This window comes from Oncorhynchus mykiss, chromosome 26 (assembly GCF_013265735.2).
Source record: "Oncorhynchus mykiss isolate Arlee chromosome 26, USDA_OmykA_1.1, whole genome shotgun sequence".
Classification (NCBI taxonomy): Eukaryota; Metazoa; Chordata; class Actinopteri; order Salmoniformes; family Salmonidae; genus Oncorhynchus; species Oncorhynchus mykiss.
Genome location: NC_048590.1, coordinates 17,032,553 through 17,054,454, shown reverse-complemented (window position 1 = coordinate 17,054,454; position 21,902 = coordinate 17,032,553). Strand labels below are relative to the sequence as shown.

At 41.7% G+C, this 21,902-nt stretch overlaps 1 protein-coding gene across 3 annotated transcripts in view; it reads left to right on the top strand.

Annotated features, from left to right (window-relative positions):
* LOC110506306 (leucine zipper protein 2) overlaps nt 1-21,902 on the top strand; it is a 163,130-nt gene that overhangs the window by 33,916 nt on the left and 107,312 nt on the right. The gene's annotated exons all lie outside the window — the stretch shown is intronic.

The window sequence follows — 21,902 nt, the reverse complement described above, 5'->3', positions numbered from 1 at the left end:
TGCAAACAGGACCCTTTAGCATCTCTAGTGCCTCAATTGCCGGCACAATGCCCATGTGAAATAGCGGGACCCCAATTAACTAATGCCTGCAGGTGATGTGGCCATACCAAATAGGTAGACATATGTGTTCCTTCCAGGGATGCGGAAAAGGTTTCTCTGAGCCAGTTACCTAGACGGCAGGGTCCAAACTCTTCACGGGAGCACACACTGCGGGAGTGTCCCGACACTGCCAACCCAATGAAGAAATAATCTGGAAGAACAGCAGCCAATACTCAGGTCAGATGCGCGTATACCTACAGGGGTACACTACCCTCTCCCGATTTCAGCAGGCTCACATGGTGCCCGCTCCCTTCCCTGCCTTTCACGCAACACAGCTCTATTTTCTGTGTGTATACAGAGTTCATACGCTCCGTGCCGAGCAGCATTGTTTTTCGCCTATCTGCCAGTATATAGGAAGTGCAGACAGTAGACAGAGCAGTCGTGGTTCGTCACGTTGTTGAGGGTGAGTTTTGCTTGGTTGTGATTGACATTTCCCAACCAACCATTGACTGCATGGCTGACATTCTTCTCATCCCTCAGGAGAAAGAAATCAGTTGAGCACCTTCTGAGCTACTCCTACCACTCCACTCTATTCATTTAAGTACATGTTTCACCTCTATGTGACAGCCAACTCACAGGGGGACATTGATTACATTGATCCCTAAGGGAGCTAGGGTACATATTTACTTTGCAGTGGACAGCTGTCCTTAAGAATATTGTCATGAAGAGGGCCGGTGAGACGGCTTGACAGTGAAGAGTGGCCCTCCCAAGAGAGGCTTCTAAACTGCCCACATCATCAGCTTTTCTTGTATTCAAAATCTACATTCACTTTGAATTAGTTAATAAGCTTGACCTCTGAGACCCCACAGTGATTTAAATGTCCCTCCAGTCAATTTAATTTGCATAATGAGATTTACAATGTCAAATGCTTGTCAAAGACAACGGTTTCCAAAAATATCTTAATCACAGGCCCATGGCCTTATGGGTAATTGTGTTATGTTGCAGACAAGAGTCTATCCATCAATTGACACCAATGTTATGGCCTAACATCAAGGACAACTAACATGCCATTTCTATCTTAATTGTATAACTGGTTGATTATTCACAAATTGACTCTGATATTTTGTCCCAAGATTAAAGGGATAGTGCAGCCAAAATGAAATGTATATATTTATGTCTTTACACACAAGTGGTGGAAAAAGTATCCAATTGTCATACTTGAGTAAAAGTAAAGATACCTTAATAGAAAATGACTCAAAAAAGTGAAAGTCACCCGGTAAAATACTACTTGAGTAAAAGTCTAAAAGTATTTCGTTTTAAATATACATGTAATATACGAACCAAGCAAACAAAGCATTTGTGTTTAATGAGTCCTCCAGATCAGAGGCAGTAGGGATGACCAGGGATGTTCTCTTGATAAGTGTGTGAATTGGACCATTTCCTGTCCTGCTAAGCATTCAAAAGTACTTTTGGGTGTATGGTGTAAAAAAAAAGTACATTATTTTCTTTAGGAATGTAGAGAAATAAAAGTTTCAAAAATATATCAAAAATATAAATTGTAAAGTACAGATACCCCCAAAAAACGACTTAAGCAGTATTTTTACTTAAGTACTTTACACCGCTGGTCATTGAGCTACATAATCCCATCCAGAGATAAATTGGGCATTACATTTAAAGCATGCTAACAGGGTATGATATTTAAAGCATGCTAACCTTTTTTGGTTACAAAATACTATTATTAGCAGTTGGTGGCAGTGACTAGTAATACAAACTAAGTGTGGATTGCAGCATTTCTTTGTCCATAGACTGCTTTCAAGGAAACAAATCTGTACGTTTGTAATTTGTCTGAATTATCCCATTAACCTGCCTAAACGCTTACTGGAAATGATTCCACATTGGCCTGGCATTTAAATCACCTTTTTAAATCAGACTTTTGCATAAAGGAAAACGAACGGCGGCAGTTTGTCATGAAAATAGATGACATATAAAATGCTGTAAGCAAAACAATGTAACTGACCTTACATTCACGCATGCTATACTTCGCAACAGCATCTGAACAAACGCTTGTGTCTGTAAAATATACCCCACTCCTATTCATATACCACATTTTCTTCAAAATGTTATTTCATTGACTCCATTTATTTGATTGACACCCATATTCTGTCAATCGAACTCAACATGATGTTGCCCCAGGTACAAAACACACAGAAGGAAAGCTACATGAATCCCTAAGGCCACCCGGCAACATGTAACAGCACTCAGCCTATTCCCTCATGTATATAACTCCATCCCATTTCACCATAATATTACACTTCTATACCCAGGGCTTAACACCCTTCCAGTGTTCTACTTCAGCACTATACAATAACCGATGACACTATACCATTGTACATAATGCCATATGTGTAAAAATGTATGTTCTTGACACGAGGACTATATCATTTCTAACCCGGCAATGGCCTTTTAATTTCCACTGAGGGGATAAATAGAGTTGTCTTGAATATACCAGGAACCCTACTCTTTAACTACTCTGTACAATAACTAAATGTGACATAACCTTTTGACTGGCAGGTCTACTCACTCAGTCGACTCACTCAGGCTTGAGAGTGTTGTGCTAGCCAGACTTTTAATATTGAGCTCAGTAAAAAGGACTGCCGGGATATGTCAAAACCCTGCCGAGTGCTTTGGCCCTGAAAGCAATAAACACCTATTGTGTCGGCACCCCGACAATGTAGATATCCCAGAGCAACAACTTGGTCTCACACAGACTTACTGCCGAGGAAAGGGGTGAGAATATCCCGTGAAACAGAGTAAAAACAGAATTCCACTACAGTGGGAACAGTGGTTCGTAAAAGCAGCAAAGGGAAATAATACTATACTCATAAGGCATGTATTAGTTATATTCTTCAAGAATCAATTGGTATATATATAATTCATTTCAAAAGTAGGCCTATATCGCACTCCTATCATAACATACCGTAGATTGTATTATCAAAATCCTCTACTGTTGACCTATATGGCATTCATTTCAATTAACATTGAACAGAGCATATCTTCCAGGTTGTGCCTTTAAGTCTTGATCTGGTTAAGTCTGGTTTGTTCTCATGTCTCGTTGCTCTCAAGGCTTCTGTCCTCTAGCGACTACTCTGTGTGGCTTGGCAGTGTGAAAGCCACAAACAGGCCAGTGACCAGATTTACACGGCTTCATCACCATGGGAACTCCCATAGTCTCTCACTGACCTATATATAGTAGATATCCACAGTTTCACACCCAACATTTTTCATGGAGCTAGACTGATAAGGAGCTTACTTTAGTATAGTAGAAATGCTTTTACATGTCGTTGAATGTGTGGCGGTGTCAAATATGTGGCGCCATTAAGGTGAACTGTCAGTCTTCGACAATGACTCGATGGTAGCTATGGCGGCAGGTACTGCCCTTGATTATATTCAGGTTTAGGGGAGGATGGTGGATGTAATATTGTTATTGACACCAGTGACCCAGTGACGTAAAAAATGCTGCCGTAGAAGGTGGCTAGCGCACAACAGAGGGAAGATAAAATGCTGTCGTAGAAGGTGGCTAGCGCACAACAGAGGGAAGATAAAATGCTGCCGTAGAAGGTGGCTAGCGCACAACAGAGGGAAGATAAAATGCTGTCGTAGAAGGTGGCTAGCGCACAACAGAGGGAAGATAAAATGCTGCCGTAGAAGGTGGCTAGCGTATAACAGAGGGAAGATAAAATGCAGTCGTAGAAGGTGGCTAGCGCACAACAGAGGGAAGATAAAATGCTGTCGTAGAAGGTGGCTAGCGCACAACAGAGGGAAGATAAAATGCTGTCGTAGAAGGTGGCTAGCGCACAACAGAGGGAAGATAAAATGCTGTCGTAGAAGGTGGCTAGCGCACAACAGAGGGAAGATAAAATGCTGTCGTAGAAGGTGGCTAGCGCATAACAGAGGGAAGATAAAATGCTGTCGTAGAAGGTGGCTAGCGCATAACAGAGGGAAGATGAAATGCTGTCGTAGAAGGTGGCTAGCGCATAACAGAGGGAAGATAAAATGCTGTCGTAGAAGGTGGCTAGCGCATAACAGAGGGAAGATAAAATGCTGTCGTAGAAGGTGGCTAGCGCACAACAGAGGGAAGATAAAATGCTGTCAACAGGGAAATAAAAAGCCATGGTCACTTGATGAAGTGCAGATACTATCTTATGAATGGCTCCTTGGGGTGAACATTTTGTGTCTGAGAGACCAATCACATCAACTTGTTACCGGCAGTATATGGTGGTTAGGTGTTTACATGTCTACTTTCAAATGATTGAATTATAACAATCCTTGCCATGGGGCAAAGATAAAAATGTTCAGTTTTATAGCTAATCTCAAGCTATTCTACACATTTTACACATTTTGCCATGAGGCTGAGAGAAAATGTTTTAAAGCTAATTTCCTGCAATTTTACACATTTTGCCATGGGGCAGAGTGGACAATGTGCAGTTTTATAGCTCTTTCATGCTATTCTACACATTTTGCCATGAGGCTGAGACAAAATGTTGCATTTTTAAAGTTAATTAAAGCTCAAATATAGGTGTGATGACTGTGATAAAGGCACTGGATTATGAGCTGTCTTGTTTGCTAAATAAACAAATTAAATAGGCAGTGGCATGGTGTATCATGTCAACCACTTTAATACCACACTCAGTTTTGAGGTCTGAAAGCAAATGTTCAATTTGGGGTGGACTGGCCCTCCAATGTCTAGTTAAAATGGTTACAGGACAAAAAGGGTTAGTACAGCCAATTCCAATTGCTCCGAATTTATTTAAATTGCAGACTATCCCTAGGTAACAGGAAATTGCAATGTGATATTCTTTCTTGTCAAAATCGGCACAATGCAAAAAACAGCTTTATCTTATGCCTAGCTAGCTACATGTATCTGGAAAACATATATGCTACCTAGTGGTATTATTAGCTATCATGTCATCACTGAATATTCAACGACGACGTTAGCTAGCTAAATACCAAATACAAGATAGGCTACAGCAGGAACAACTACACTTCAGCATATGAACAACATTCCTACTAGGTAGCATATAACCAGCTGCACTTTGCCAGCTAGCTAACCTTGTGTTTCTCTTCCCTCCCCTGCAAAAATGCAGTTAAATGAACTAGCTACACATTAAACACAATTCAAGGAGTGCACACAACGATACACATGCTCTTCAATAAAGTGTAGTCTGAAAATTGTAAAAGCACGATTGTCGCTTTTGAGTTTTTACAGATGGCAAAAGCTAGCAAGTCTCACCGGAGTAGCGCTAGCTGAATGAACTAGCTAGCTAGCTACAGGTTACAACGCAATAAAAGACAAGTAACGTTAGCAACACATAAATAATCCATGTCTGCAATAAAATATGTTCTAAAACAAAAGTATGAGAACATTTGCACACGTTACTCCCTCACATTTTAACAGATGACAATATCATTTGATGCCTCCTAAAAAGATGGTGGATGATCTTCAAAGATTGACTCTCGGTTTGTGACGATTTTCCGGTTTGAGGCACACGGAATTGGTAAAACAGCGGCCCATTTCCCACCAAACGCTGTCAATATCAAATTTGGTCAGTTATACACCACAAGAATGAATCTGGTGAATATCAAGTTACGCCAAGCCAAGTAAATTCTACAAGAGACAATTAAAACATGAATTCTTATCGGCAGACTCAACGGCCTTGGTTTCTCAAATGACTGCCTCGCCTGTTTCACCAACTACTTCTCAGACTGAGTTCAGTGTGTCAAATCAGAGAGCCTATTGCCCGGATCTCTGGCAGTGTCTGTGGGGGTGCCACATGGTTAAATTCTCGGGCCGACTCTTTTCTCTGTATACATCAATGATTTCGCTCTTGCGGCTGGTGATTCTCTGATCCACCTCTACGCAGACGACACCATTGTATATACTTCTGGCCCTTCTTTGGAAGTGTTAACTAACCTCCAGACAAGCTTCAATGCCATACAACTCTCCTTCAGTGGCCTCCAACTGCTCTTAAATGCAAGTAAAACTAAATGCATGCTCTTCAACCGATAGCTGCCCGCACCTGCCTGCCCGCCTAGCATCACTACTCTGGACGTGGACGGTTCTGACTTAGAATATGTGGACAACTACAAATACCTAGGTGTCTGGTTAGACTGTAAACTCTTCTTCCCGACTCATATTAAGCATCTCCAATCCAAAATTAAATCTAGAATCGGCTTTCTATTTCGCAACAAAGCATCCTTCACTCATGCTGCCAAACATACCCTCGTAAAACTGACTATCCTACCAACCCTTGACTTCAGCGATGTAATTTTCAAAATAGCCTCCAACACCCTACTCAGCAAATTGGATACAGTCTATCACAGTGCCATCCGTTTTGTCACCAAAGCCCCATATACTACCCACCACTGCGACCTGTATGCTCTCGTTGACTGGCCCTCGCTTCACATTCGTCGCCAAACCCACTGGCTCCAGGTCATCTATAAGTCTTTGCTTGGTAAAGCCCCGCCTTATGTCAGCTCACTGGTCACCATAGCAGCACCCACCCGTAGCACGCGCTCAAGCAGGTATATTTCACTGGTCACCCCCAAAGCCAATTCCTCCTTTGGCCACCTTTCCTTCCAGTTCTCTGCTGCCAATGATTGGAACAAATTGCAAAAATCACTGAAGCTGGAGACTCATATCTCCCTCACTAACTTTAAGCATCAGCTATCAGAGCAGCTTACAGATCATTGTACCTGTACATTGCCCATCTGTAAATAGCCCATCCAACTACCTTATCCCCATATTGTTATTATTATACATTTGTTTCTCCTTTGCACCCCAGTATCTCTACTTGCACATTCATCTTCTGCACATCTATCACTCCAGTGTTTAATTGCTAAACTGTAATTATTTCGCAACTACGGCCTATTTATTGCCTTACCTCCTTAATTCTTCCCTCATTTGCACACACTGTATATAGACTTTTATATTGTGTTACTGACTACGTTTATTAATAATTATATGTGTAACTCTGTGTTGTTGTTTGTGTCGCACTGCTTTGCTTTATCTTGGCCAGGTCGCAGTTGTAAATGAGAACTTGTTCTCAACTGGCCTACCTGGTTAAATAAAGGTTAAATAAATAATAATAATAATAATAATGTTAACAAATTATTATAAAGCAATAGAAGCACAGTGTCATATGCCTCAATGCAGTCATTTTTGTGGCTTATTGGTCGTTTGGCTTTCTGTGAGAGTGAATATCATTCCAGTTCAACTGTTCTGTTATATTTAATCAAATCTGACTAACCCAGTGCACTGCTTGCTATGCATTCTATTTGATGGTGTTTGAAATGTTTTGTTAAAGGGAAAAATAACGTCCTGTTTGGTACACTCAAGTAAAGACAAGATTTACACAGTTTCATCACCATGGGAACTCCCATTGTCTCTCACTGACCTATATAGAGTAGATATCCACAGTTCCACACCCACCATTCTTCATGGAGCTAGACTGATAAGGAGCTTGCTTTGGTGTAGTAGAAATGCTTTAACATGTTGAATGTGTGGCGGCATCAAATATGTGGCCCCATTGAGGTGAACTGTCAAGACCATAAAAAATAAATATATTTTTTTTGTGAGGGGGGGGCTTGCTCAATCTGGTTGGGTAGGCCTGGCTCCCAGTGGGTGGGCCTGGGCCTACCCGTGCCTATGCCCTTGCCTAGAAGGTCACTGGATGATAGATACAATTGCAACCATGTCTGAGGAAAGTATAGACCAACGCATGAACAACTAAAAGTAAAAAAGAAAAACAAAATGTATTTGAATGTTTTAATAAATGTTTGTGACTCAATAATTAGCATGTTTTGTACACTGTTAAGCGCTCCTAATACATGTTCAGGGATTGGCTAACACTTAATGATTGGGTGTGTAGATGACAACATGAAAATCACTGTCCTGTGACATTTCTCAAATCTAATGTGCGCTTAACATTTAAGAATTAGACACTTTACATTTCGAGAGTCACCGATGACATGCTCTAAATGACGATGGCCGGAAATAGGTGTAACAATAGACACGGACAGTTTGTCACACCACACAAACCCTCGGGCTGCGAGTTTGAACCTCCATTTTCTCCCTCTGTCTTGCCGTCATGTCACTCCTGCTATCTCTAACCGCCCCTTCCCACCTCTCTCTAAAGAGTAGCTGCTCAGATAGTGACTTCCTGTTCTGGTAGAATTGACCAAAATAGCACCGCTTCAAAGTGCACAGCTTTGTGTCAACCTGGTCATGGGTGTACAAAAGACGCTGTGATCAAATGTAAAATCATTTTATCTGTGAGGAGGCAGGTAATATGTTAATCCATACAAGGAGTGATCACAGAGAATTATTGCATACTGGTGGTGGATTTAAAAAGGAACTATCATGTATCAGCTAAGGTAACTAAACTGAATAAAAATCTGAGGAAATGATACTATAAAACAAAGATAAATTATATAAAGAATGATAGTAAAAAGCTTTGGAGCACCTTAAATGACATTTTGAGCAAAAAGGCAAACTCAGCTCCATCATTCATTGAATCAGATGGCTCATTCATCACAAAACCCACTGATATTGCCAACTACTTTAATGATTATTTCATTGGCAAGATTAGCACATTTAGGCATGACATGCCAGCAACAAATGCCGGCACTACACATCCAAGTATAACTGACCAAATTATAAAAGACAAGCATTGTAATTTTGAATTCCACAAAGTGAGTGTGGAAGAAATGAAAAAGTATTGTCTATCTACAATGACAAGCCACCGTGGTCTGACAACTTGGATGGAAAATGACTGAGGATAATAGTGGATGATATTGCCACTCCTATTAGCTATATCTTCAATTTAAGTCTACTAGAAAGTGTGTGCCCTCAGGCACAAAGAACCACAGTCAGTTTCAGAATGGGCGGCAAGGAATAAGTAAGTCCTAAATATTTCAAAAACTAAAAACACATCCAGAACAGACAATGGGAGGTACACAGTACTCCACAGAGCCATGACTACATGGAACTCTATTCCACATCAAGTAACATCAGATACAAAAATACCTTATGGAACAGCGGGGACAGTGAAGATACACACACACACACAGGTACAGACACGCATACGCACACAAACGCTAGCACAAGCACTCTACACAGACGTACATTGTAATATTGTTGTGTGATGGAATTATACACTTTGTATTGTAGATATATAGTGGTGTAATAATGTTAAATGATGTACTGTTTTATCTTTTGTTTTATGTAAGTGCCTTAATGTGTTTGGACCCCAGGAAGAGTAGCTGCTGCCGTGGCATCATCTAGTAAATACAAATAACTCTAGTGTTGGGTGTCGGGTGGGATTCTAGTTTATGACACATTTCTTCATTCTCCCGGGTATGTTCGAGACGTTCCACAATGTAAAGAAATTCTCCCATAGCCGTGCCCAGTTGTGCCATCTGGTCCTGGTGTTGACGTTGAAGGTATCCCTAATCGTCGATTGTCTGGGAGATATTTTGTTCTCCTGCTGCTTCCATTGTTTGAGTCAATATTCTGTAACGGGGATGCTGTGAGTCGAGGTGCCGGTGAAACGTTTAATAAAATTACAAACGTGGGCCGAAACAGCATAACAGTATCATCTAAGCATAAACACAGTATCAATACTGACTGAGGAAGGAACCTAAGGGACTGCCAGATATAGGGGATGTAATAAGCGAGGTAATGGAGTCCAGGTGTGCCTCATGATGACGTGCAGGTGCGCGTAATGATTGATGACAGGTGTGCGTAATGATGGATCCCAGGACCGGTGGTTAGTATTCCGCCGATGTCGAACGCCGGAGGGGAGGAGCGGCTGTAGACGTAACAGTAGATCTGTTTTATGTGCGCCATTTATATTTTTGGTTATGGAAAATATTGTTCTGTTGTCCTATTACAAAATTGCAGGGGGGGTAAACTAAAATGTTTGGCATTATTTTGGCACCCATTTTGCTCCCATAGGATAACAATGCCCCCATCCACACGGCACGAGTGGTCACTGAATGGTTTGATGAGCATTGGAACAATGTATACCATATGCCATGGCCTTCTCAGTCACCAGATCTTAACCCAATTGAACACTTACGAACGATTCTGGAGCAGCACCTGAGACAGGGTTTTACACCACCATCAACGAAACTCTAAATGACGGAATTTCTCATGTAAGAATGGTGTCGCATCCCTCCAATAGAGTTCCAGACACTTGTAGAATCTATACCAAGGTGCATTGAAGCTGTTCTGGCTGGGGTGCCCCAACACCCTATTAAGACACTTTATGTTGGTGTTTCCTTTATTATGGCAGTTACCTGTATATAAAACACAGGGAAATCACGTTGAGCCTTTAATGAAACTTTGCGACCTATCACCTAATGTCTATATCAGACATGGAGTGAAAAATCTCAAAAGAATGAAGGAACATTCAAGATGATTGATCTGTTGATGCCATCAAAATAGCACAATATTTTTTCCATACCAAAATAGCATCAATCTCCGGCTTTGGCTTTTGCTCACATATCTTTAATCTTACACTTTGTATACGTATTCTCTGATTGTTTGGCAGTTATCCTATCCTTCTTCCTCTGCCTTACTGATGGCTGGGTATTTATCCCTGTGCCGTTGTTGTATTCTCAATGGATTGCTTGGTCCTAATTGTAAAGCAGAGTTAATTATCCCCTAGCCTGTACTTGGCACATCATCTAAGCCTCGCTAGAGGTTTGGTCTGCCTCATAATCCTGATAAACGAATCCAGGGTGCGAAATGGAACCCTGAGTGTCGACGGACAGAATAAGGGCACGTAATCGATTGATATGGATCGTGCTGCAAATGCTGGACAACCATGTCTTGCACAACGTTGAGCAATGTTTACCGAAATGGTTCGTGTCATATTTCAACGATGGTTTGATTGCTGTTTCACTGGCTCTTTTTTATATGTCTTAATCACTTGGTCAAGGCTTATTGTTTGTCCCTGGCTCTCTCTGTTGAATTTGGAGTCACGGCAAGTTGCGGTTTTGGATTTATTTTTTTTAACATGTTTGGGTAACCTTGCAAAAATGTCCTGTTGGTAATCCCACATTAAGTTAAACAATGAATTCCGGTGGGATATCGGTCTCCTAGGGGCTGTGTGGTATTTTGAGTGCTTTTACTTGGAATGTTTCCTGTTGGTGTAATAAAACTGCATCTACTTGCTTTTGTAACACAAGGTGACACCACAGGAATGATCCCAGGTTACAGGACTGTAGAGGTAGACTAGCATTCCCATCAATTCTGAGTGATAGGGATAATTTTGTTTGACTATTTAGTGTGTGTCTGTGTGTGCATTTTTTTTTATTTTTATATATTTATTTTTTATTTATTTTTTTTATTTACCTTTATTTAACCAGGCAAGTCAGTTAAGAACAAATTCTTATTTTCAATGACGGCCTGGGAACAGTGGGTTAACTGCCTGTTCAGGGGCAGAACGACAGATTTGTACCTTGTCAGCTCGGGGGTTTGAACTCACAACCTTCCGGTTACTAGTCCAACGCTCTAACCACTAGGCTACGCCCCGCATGCATGAGTGTGTGTGTGCATGCATGTTTGTGTGCGTGTGTGTGTATGTGTGTGTGTTCATGTGTGTGTTCATGTGGAAGTGCCTGTGTCTGCGTGTGTGTGTTTTCTTCAAAATAAGTGTAATTTATCTGCAAGATGTGACAACAGGAGAAGTGACTTTGATTTTGTTTGGCCATCAGTTCCTGCAGAGAGCTCCGAAGGGATTGTAAGAGTGCACTCCAACCTCATAGGATTTTACCGAGTGGCCTATTTATATGACCAAATTACTTAATATCCAAAGGAAAAGGAAAACATCAGTAAGAGGAAATAATAATCTGATTGATAGTGGCACATTCTCTCATGGGAGCTCATGTTCATTTTCACAATAAAACATTATAAGTAGTGACATTTGACATCTGACATTATACAGTAGATGATAGAAACAGAAGCAACACCCAAGGCTTATGTGGATCGACAAAACTATATAAAACGCAGCTCTGACATTACACTCGCATTCATGCTCTGTTGAATTTTTTGATAGGGCAATAATTTTATTAAAAGTGAATGCTATCTGTATATTATCACAATTTAATAGTGGGCTATGAGACCCAGCCTGTTTGCCATTTACCAAGGTTACTATCCTTTTTTAGAAACAGTTGAAGTCGGAAGTTTACATACACATTAGCCAAATACATTTAAACTCAGTTTTTCACAATTCCTGACATTTAATCCTAGTAAATATTCCCTGTTTTAAGTCAGTTAGTATTACCACTTTATTTTAAGAATGGAATGTCAGAATAATAATAGAGAGAATGATTTATTTCAGCTTTTATTTCTTGCATCACATTCCCAGTGGGTGAGAAGTTTACATACACTCAATTAGTATTTGGTAGCATTGCCTTGAAATTGTTGAACATGGTCAAATGTTTCGGATAGCCTTCCACAAGCTTCCCACAGTAAGTTTGGTTAATTTTGGCCCATTCCTCCTGACAGAGCTGGTGTAACTGAGTCAGGTTTGTAGGCCTCCTTGCTGGCACACACTTTGTCAGTTCTGCCCACACATTGTCTATGGGATTGAGGTCAGGGCTTTCTGATGGCCACTCCAATACCTTGACTGGTGTCTTGAGATGTTGCTTCAATATATCCACATAATTTTCCTCCCCCATGACGCCATCTATTTTGTGAAGTGCACCAGTCCCTCCTGCAGCAAAGCACCCCCACAACATGATGCTGCCACCCCCGTGCTTCACGGTTGGGATGGTGTTCTTCGGCTTGCAAGCCTCCCCTTTCTCCTCCAAACATAACAATGGTCATTATGTCCAAACAGTTCTGTTTTTGTTTCATCGGACCAGAGGACATTTCTCCAAAAAGTACCATCTTTGTCCCCGTGTGCAGTTGCAAACCGTAGTCTGGCTTTTTTATGGCGGTTTTGGAGCAGTGGCTTCTTCCTTGCTGAGCGGCCTTTCAGGTTATGTCGATATAGGACTTGTTTTACTGTGGATATAGATCATTTTGTACCTGTTTCCTCCAGCATCTCCACAAGGTCCTTTGCTGTTGTTCTGGGATTGATTTGCACTTTTTTGTTCATCTCTAGGAGACAGAACGCGTCTCCTTCCTGAGGGGTATGACGGCTCCGTGGTCCCATGGTGTTTATACTTGCACACTATTGTTTGTACACATGAACGTGGTACCTTCATGCATTTGGAAATTGCTCCCAAGGATGAATCAGACTTGTGGAGGTCTACAATTTTGTTTCTGAGGTTTTGGCTGATTTCTTTTGATTTTCCCATGATGTCAAGCAAAGAAGCATTGAGTTTGAAGGTAAGCCTTGAAGTACATCCACAGGTACACCTCCAATCGACTCAAATGATGTCAATTAGCCTATCAGAAGCTTGTAAAGCCATGACATAATTTTCTGGAATTTTCCAAGCTGTTTAAAGTCATGGTCAATTTAGTGTATGTAAACTTCTGACCCACTGGAATTGTGATGCAGTGAATTATAAGTGAAATAATCTGCCTGTAAACAATTGTTGGAAAAATAATTTGTGTCATGCACAAAACTATAGTTTGTTAACAAGAAATTTGTGGACCCTAAGTGTATGTAAACTTCCGATTTGCTGCTCATAAATCTGCAATAACAGATAACACTTTTTTCAGTGTGTGTTAATGATATATTATTAATATCACCATAGCCATGTATTATGTCAAGATCAGTAGCAACCTCAGATGCAATTTGTAAATGACTTATTCTAGGAACATACAGAGAAGGAATTGCCAAATGCCTCATAATAGGCTGGAAGTAAAGCCACATTTTAAATGGAATAGGCCTATATTGGGGCGGCAGGGTAGCCTAGTGGTTAGAGCGTTGGACTAGTTACCGGAAGGTTGCTGACAAGGTACAAATCTGTCGTTCTGCCCCTGAACAGGCAGTTAACCTACTGTTCCTAGGCCGTCATTTAAAATAAGAATTTGTTCTTAACTGACTTGCCTGGTTAAATAAAGGTAAAATAAAAACATTCAAAAAATATTATAAACGTCTCATGGTAGAGGGGAGCTGTTATGTATTTTTTTCAACAGGTCCATTATATTCCCATTTACTTACTTGTAGCAACCCTATATTATTGGCAACACTGTTGTGAAGGAGAGGAATGGCAGAGCAGACCGTCATGTGACCGTACATATTTTGATGTTGAATTTAGAATTCAAATTTAAGAGGACCAGTGTGGAGAAAAATCCCACATCTGTGCCATTTGCGAGCGATGTTCTACATTGTGTCGTTGTTTCCTCTTCAGAGCGCACTGGTGCACAGCTAATACATTGTACAGGACGGGGCTGAGCATGCACCCTTGTGGGGCCCCAGTGTCGCTGATCCTCAACACTGGGGCCCCACAAGGGTGTGTGTTCAGCCCCCTCCTGCACTCCCTATTCACCCATGACTGTGTGGCCATGCACGACTCCAACTCAATAATCAAGTTTGCCGACGACACAACAGTAGTGGGCTTGATTACCAACAACGACAAGACAGGACACAGGTGAGGCCTCTCGAAGTGTGGTGTCAGGAAAATAACCTCTCACTCAATGTCAACAAAACAAAGGAGATGATTGTGGACTTCAGGAAACAGCGGAGGGAGCACCCCCCATTCACATCGACGGGACAGCAGTGGAGAAGGTGGAAAGTTTTAAATTCCTCGCCGTACATATCACTGACAAACTGAAATGGTCCATCCACGCAGACAGTGTGGTGAAGAAGATGTAACACCGCCTCTTCAACCTCATGAGGCTGAAGAAATTTGGCTTGTCACCTAAAACCCTCACTAACTTTTACAGATGCACAATTGAGAGCATCCTGTAAGGCTGTACCCACCGCCTGGTACGGCAACTTCACCGCCCACAACCGCATGGCTCTCCAGAGGGTGGTGCAGTCTGCACAACGCATCATCGGGGGTAAACTACCTGCCCTCCAGGACACCTACAGCACCCGATATCACAGGAAGACCAAAAAGATCAAGGACAGCAACCAACCGAGCCACTGCCTGTTCACACCGCTATCATCCAAAAGGCGAGGTTAGTACAGCTGCATCAAAGCTGGGACCGAGAGACTGAAAAACAGCTTCTATCTCAAGACCATCAGACTGTTAAAGGGGAATGGAAACACTAGGATTTAGAACGCCAGCTAACTGTAAATCGCCATATTGGCATTGTTGTGTCACTGGCAGGAGAGAACAGAGTAACTCTGAGTCTGAGAATTAGTTTATTATAGAAAATGAAATAATGTTAGTTGGGGAGCCAATAAACCTACTGAAGCCCTTCATGTTTGAGCCGATCGTTGCCCCAGATCAAAGAGATCATTCTCGTAGCAATAACAACACAGACATGCTGCCTGAAACACCTCAGCTAGAGGGTCTGCGTAGCCAAACACGAACAGGTGTGAGTGAGGATGCTGCCAGATAATGGCTAGAGTAGGATTGTTTGTGTTGTAAAGAGATGGTGGCGATACAGCACAAAATCCTGCTCCAGAGCTATCAGGACCTCAGACTTGCTAAAATGTGTTTTTGCTTTGTCATTATGGTGGTATTGTGTGAAGATTGATCAGGAAAAAAAACTATTTCATCCATTTTAGAATAAGGCTGTAACGTAACAACATGTGGAAAAAGTAAAGGGGTATGAATACTTTCCGAATGCACTGTACATACATATACATATATAAATACACATATTTAAAAATATATTTTTTCCTTTATTATTTTCCACTAATCCTGCTATTCCTCCCCTAATTTTAATAAACTAATGAACAACAGTAAGCATGTTAGTTATTGTGTAAATCTTCCATAACACTGAGATATTAACCATAAGAGACTGCTGTAGAATGACTTTGGCTGACTTCTGTTAAATAAGAATCCTCTGACAATTACAAGTATTGCATAGGAGTGCTTGGAAAAGAGCTTTGAGTTCTCAGAAAGTTAAACATTAAAGGCCCAGTGCAGATAAAATTCTGTTTTCCCTGTGTTTTATATAATATTGTACAACAGCCGATGAAACAAAAAGTGTGAAAACAATGTTTCAGTGTTATGTCATTATAGTTCCTGGTTGAAAATACAATACAAAATACAAGATATGTTGTCAGGGGAGAGCGGGTAAACATTAAAGCTTTGGCCAATTAATGAGATTGTATTTGGCACTCTGTCTCCATCATACATGCTGACCAGGGATCTATAGCTACTTGATTTGGACATCATTTGATTTTGAGTTCCAAGCAGACACCACCTGATTGAATTTTCTATCGATTCTGCAGCAGCTGAGAAGGTCAGACTATTCATATTCCCGGACTTAGTGAAGTTGACCTTCAGGGGAACTCTCCAACAGGCAGCGGAGCATTGATTTAAAACATATTATTGCTTGTTTGATCTCCAGGTGTCCTTTTCGAATGTGACATGAAATATTATTTCCTTTCGTCCATCGCGTCGCACGTGTATTACGCTTCCCAAAAGCATCCTGCTCGAATGTGCAGACCTTGATTCTGAAGGTCGCCAAAGGTCGGTGCCCGAATTGCACGGTTCAATCTCGATCGTATCGTCACAACATCTCGAGTCTTCCTGACTCGGTCTGAGGTGTAGTAATGGCACAGGGTTTAAGTGTTACTAATGCCCTCAGCCAATTTCATAGTTATTGATCCTTGCCATCGTTTTTCTTGTACAGTGATAGATTACATGTGAAATGCCAACCATTACTTTTCCATCGAACAGCAAGCAGGAGAAATGGCCCAGCTTACCCTGTGAGCTACCGAAAGTCTGTCACCATTGCAAGGTTAATGGCGAATCACTTTGAGGGATTTTGGCGTTAGGCCATGAGATTCATGCCACGTCACACCAGCTGTGATGGAGGATTACTGTCTAGAGACGACAAACATTAAAGGCCGAGGTTCCAGCAAACACTCGCACAGATTCAGCTCATGAGGGCTTGATCTGTGTCGGCATCACTGTCAATCCTTTTCAAAGATCAAACGGTCCCTAGGCTTCATTTTAGCTGAAGGTGCTGGGTACGTTTTGTCATTGTGACCCATTTTAACCAGCACTAGACCTCTCCCAGACAGTACCCAGTATTCCCACATTTGGGTTTGAGTCCTGACAATGCAAAAGCAATGGTCAATTTTAGCTGTCAGAGGTAATGTCCGAAATCATTTAGCAATTTCCTGGCAGGGATACATGTACGGATGTAAAACCTGGGTTGCAGTAGCGTTGAAATATTGGGTTGTAGATGTGGAGATGACCTCTCGTTGACCAATCAGATTGTGGAGTGTGTGGTTGTTCTAAGCTGTGTATTTAGCACCTTTGGTAGTTCCTTCACTGGCATTATAATAACCATGAACAATGGAAACATAAGTCTTAACTACAGCATCGTTGCAGTAAATTAGCATGTTCAATTATCAAAACAGCCATGTAATGTACTGGGTCGTATTTTCTACTTTTCTACTTGTATTGCAACAGAATAGCTTGATTAAGTTATTTTACAGCAAATGCACCCGCCCCCGTTTTAGGTTGAGCCATCTGTTCCTCTGTGTTCCCAGCCATCATTATTTCTGCTATAATTTTAGCCATGAGTGTTATGTATTCAATGTTTGGGACTGTGCAATTTATTCTTCCTTCCCTGTGTCTCTCTCATCCCCCAGGGGAGGCAGTCAGATGTGCGTTACCTGTGCTATGTTATGAGACATGGCAGTTTGAGGGAGAGATTCAATGTCAAAGACGATGGAGCTTGTCCTCAAAGGAGAAAACCAGACACACACTGAGCTTAAAATAGTGCTTTCTAAGCATGAAGAGCATCCTCAATGCGAGTTTGGGCAAAAGCGTCTTGGCTCACTTGCTGTGCAGTGTTTTACATAATATGTTTAGCTTGGAGCTACTGGTGGATGGGGACGGGGTCTGAAATTCACAATGCATCCTCTCACCAGTCACCCCATAAGGAGGCGATCCTTGTGTCACTCAGCTCTCTGATGATCACCTAGCCCCCCACCACACAGACACACACAAACACGTACGCACGCGCACACACGTCACTTCTTATTAGAGGCTTCCCATTGTTCTGGGTCTCGGGGAAAAGCCACCCAACATTCAATTTTGAGAGTTCACACCAGACAGTAAATCGCCAATGTCAGGAGAAGAGCACTCAGGAGCAGCGTTAATGAGTGTGCCCCAGTCAGTCTCCGCCTGTGCACTGCAGTCAGTCCGCCCCTCTGCTGCAATGCTATGACAACAACGCCGGCCAATTTGGATTGGCAGACAGCTCCTGTATAATTACACGTTGTTATATCACTTCTTTGTCTAAAGCCTCATCTCTTAAACAATGCCCTACAGCAGTGTTTCCCAAACTCGGTCCTGGGGACCCCAAATGGTGCATGTTTCGTTTTTTGCCCTAGCACTACAGAGCTGATTCAAAGAATAAACTAATCGTCAAGCTCAGATTATTTGAATCAGCTGTGTAGTGCTAGGGCAAAAAACTAAGCGTGTACACCTTGGGGTCCCCAGGACCGAGTTTGAGAAACGTTGCCCTACAGTTTCCCTCCACAACACAATCAATGCAGCTATAAGCTGGGTTCTCAACCCAATAATTCCCTTATTTCTCCAGGCCATTAATACACTGTAATAAATGGACTGCACACCTCACATGTTGTTTATCATGCTCTTACATGCCAAAGAACACAGTGTAACGTTGGTATGAATGATTTGGGAGACAGGCGCAGGAATGCGTAATAGTTTGTTTTTTTATTACACCAAAATTACGGCGTGCCGTGTAAAGGCACAGGGACGAAGACCAAACAAACACTTTTACAAACACAGGGTACAAACCCAAAACAGAAGAGCAAGGAGTGCCTCGAATAAATAACACATGCGCACAATGATTAACACACAGGACGAGACGTATAGTCATCTGCGCAATCCACAATGGCACGAAAGCCAAAACACACAGCACAGGTACTCACACGCACCAACGGACATTGTAACCATAATCGACAGGACACTTGTAAACCAAGGACACACTTATACAATTACTAATCTTTGGGAAAAGGGGCCAGGTGTGCATAATGAACGTTCCGGAGGGATCCGTGACACACGGTGGCTGTGATTTCAGTATTCTGGCTAGAGCACATACCGTACGTCCACACAGTTTTCGGCCCATATTTGCGTAATTTGAGGCAGTAGTAGAGGAATTTCTCATTAAGGCAAATGTGATTTTATTAAATAAAAAGTAAGTTCCCTAGACCAGGATACCCTTACATGACTTCCTTCTTTACCTCATATGCCATAATGATCAAGGGAAATATATTGGTTTACTGGTGCTTTATTTTACTACTACTGTTCCACTTTTCCAATTTCAAATCTATCTGACATCCTTAGGCTGTGCAATTCTAACCCCTTAGACCCATTTTGAACATGATTGAATTCAAAATGCAAAACTCCTATTGAAAGCTCAGTTATTTTTTTTAATGCCATTGTCTTTCATTAGGATCTATTCTGTACACTACTTCATGCAAAATACACAATCTCCTTTTGGCATGATAGGAAGTGGTGCATATAGAAGAGGAGCTGAAACGCTCTATTAGGCAGATGAGTTGGAGAGATAGGACCAGGTCAAGCTGGAATTCACAGTGAAGGTTAATCAACACATGGGGTTGAGTGTGGGAATACAGAGAGTAATTGACCAAACACTTAACACCGATTTGACGATTAAACAGCGGGACGTGTTAGCTTAACAATTGCTCGAGCTGAGACTTATGAGCTCAGAATTGCATGCATATCAGTTTCAGTTTGGTAAATCTCTGTTGTGGAATTGTACATACAGTGTCCTTCATTTGCTGAGGAAATGTGAAATATTTAATGCTCTGGCTGCCATATGACTGACTATATAATGCTGGTAGAAATTCATAATGATTATAAGACCTTTGAATGTGCAACGGTGCTTATTTCTATGCAATCAGGATGATGTGGTTGAAGTACTTCGTAAATTACGATGAGAGGCCATATCTCCATTGCTCATGAGTCACAACAATACGTGGGGTCCATTTCCTCTCGTTTTAAGGTAGTAAATCAAATAAAGTATATTGCAAAAAATATTGAATGTCTTGTGTTGCAAGCTAGCTAGTTAGCATTTTGTGTGTAAACTCGAAACAGGAGTGAAAAGATAAACAAACCGAACTAGCCTTCTATTTTACTAAGCTTACAAACATTTGACCAAATGTCAACAACTTGTGTACCAAACTAACCAACGCTCTGAAAGGTTACGTTTGGAAACATGAGTCAGGTACATTTACCAAATCTACTTTGCCAGTTTACTCTCTTGTTAATGTTTATAATCTTAGACTTATTGTCTGAGCGAGCTGCCTGTCTGCACTAATGTGATGAAGAACACAATGCACTTACCTCACAACGGCTAAAACAACTCTTCTTTTGGAAATAATATAATTTTACTTCTCCAGGAATACTTTAGTAGGTTACTGAGCTTGTTTTCTTTACATACACACTCTAACAAGCTACTGTATGTAAACACACAACACGAGAAATGTATTTTGCAGTGCTGAATATTAGTATAGCCTACTCCCTATGTATACCAATTTTAAAAAATAAGTTGTTAACTGATTTCCATTTATTAATGCTTGTAATAGAGCAAACTGAGGAAACCACAGTTTAAAGGGATAGTTCACTCCAAAATCAAAGTCCTTCAAGACATCAAAAGTGGTGTAGTGTTGAGATCAGTCCACTCCATTCCTGTTATCAAATCAAATGTTATTTGTAACATGCGCCGAATACAATCTCACAGTGAAATGCTTACTTACAAGCCCTTAACCAACAATGTAGTTTTCAGAAAATATTTTTTTTAAAGTAACATAAGAATAACAAATGATTAAAGAACAGCAGTAGATTACAATAGTGGGGCTATATACAGGGGTTCCGGTATAGCTGGGCACATGGACCTCGACTTGGCGCTCCGGTATCGCTTGCCGTGCGGTAGCAGAGAGAACAGTCTATGACTAGGGTGGCTGGAGTCTTTGACAATTTTTAGGGCCTTCCACTGACACCGCCTGATATAGAGGTCCTGGATGGCAGGAAGCTTGGCCGTACATGTTAGTTTGTTGGTGATGTGGACGTCAAGGAACTTGAAACTCTCAACCTGCTCCACTACAGCCCTGTCAATGAGAATGGGGGTGTGCTCGGTCCTCCTTTTCCTGTAGTCCATAATCATCGCCTTTGTCTTGATCACGTTGAGGGAGAGGTTCTTGTCCTGGCACCACACGGCCAGGTCTCTGACCTCCTCCCTATAGGCTGTCTTATTGTTGTCGGTGATCAGGCCTACCACTGTTGTGCCATCAGAAAATGTAATGATGGTGTTGGAGTCGTGCCAGGCCGTGCAGTCATAGGTGAACAGGGAGTACAGGAGGGGACTGAGCACGCACCCCTGAGATGCTCCCGTGTTGAGGATCAGCATGGCAGATGTGTTGTTACCTACCCTTAACGCCTGGGGGCAGCCCGTCAGGAAGTCCGGGATCCAGTTGCCTTGTGAATGTTGACCTGTTTGAAGGTCTTACTCACATTGGCTGCGGAGAGCGTGATCACACAGTTGTCCGGATCAGCTGATGCTCAGATGCTCATGTTAAAGTGTTACTTGCCCCGAAGCGAGCATAGCAGTTATTTAGCTTGTCTAGTAGGCTTGTGTCACTGGGCAGCTCTCGGCTGTGCTTCCCTTTGTAGCCTGTTATAGTTTGCAAGCCCTGTCACATCCGACGGCCTCG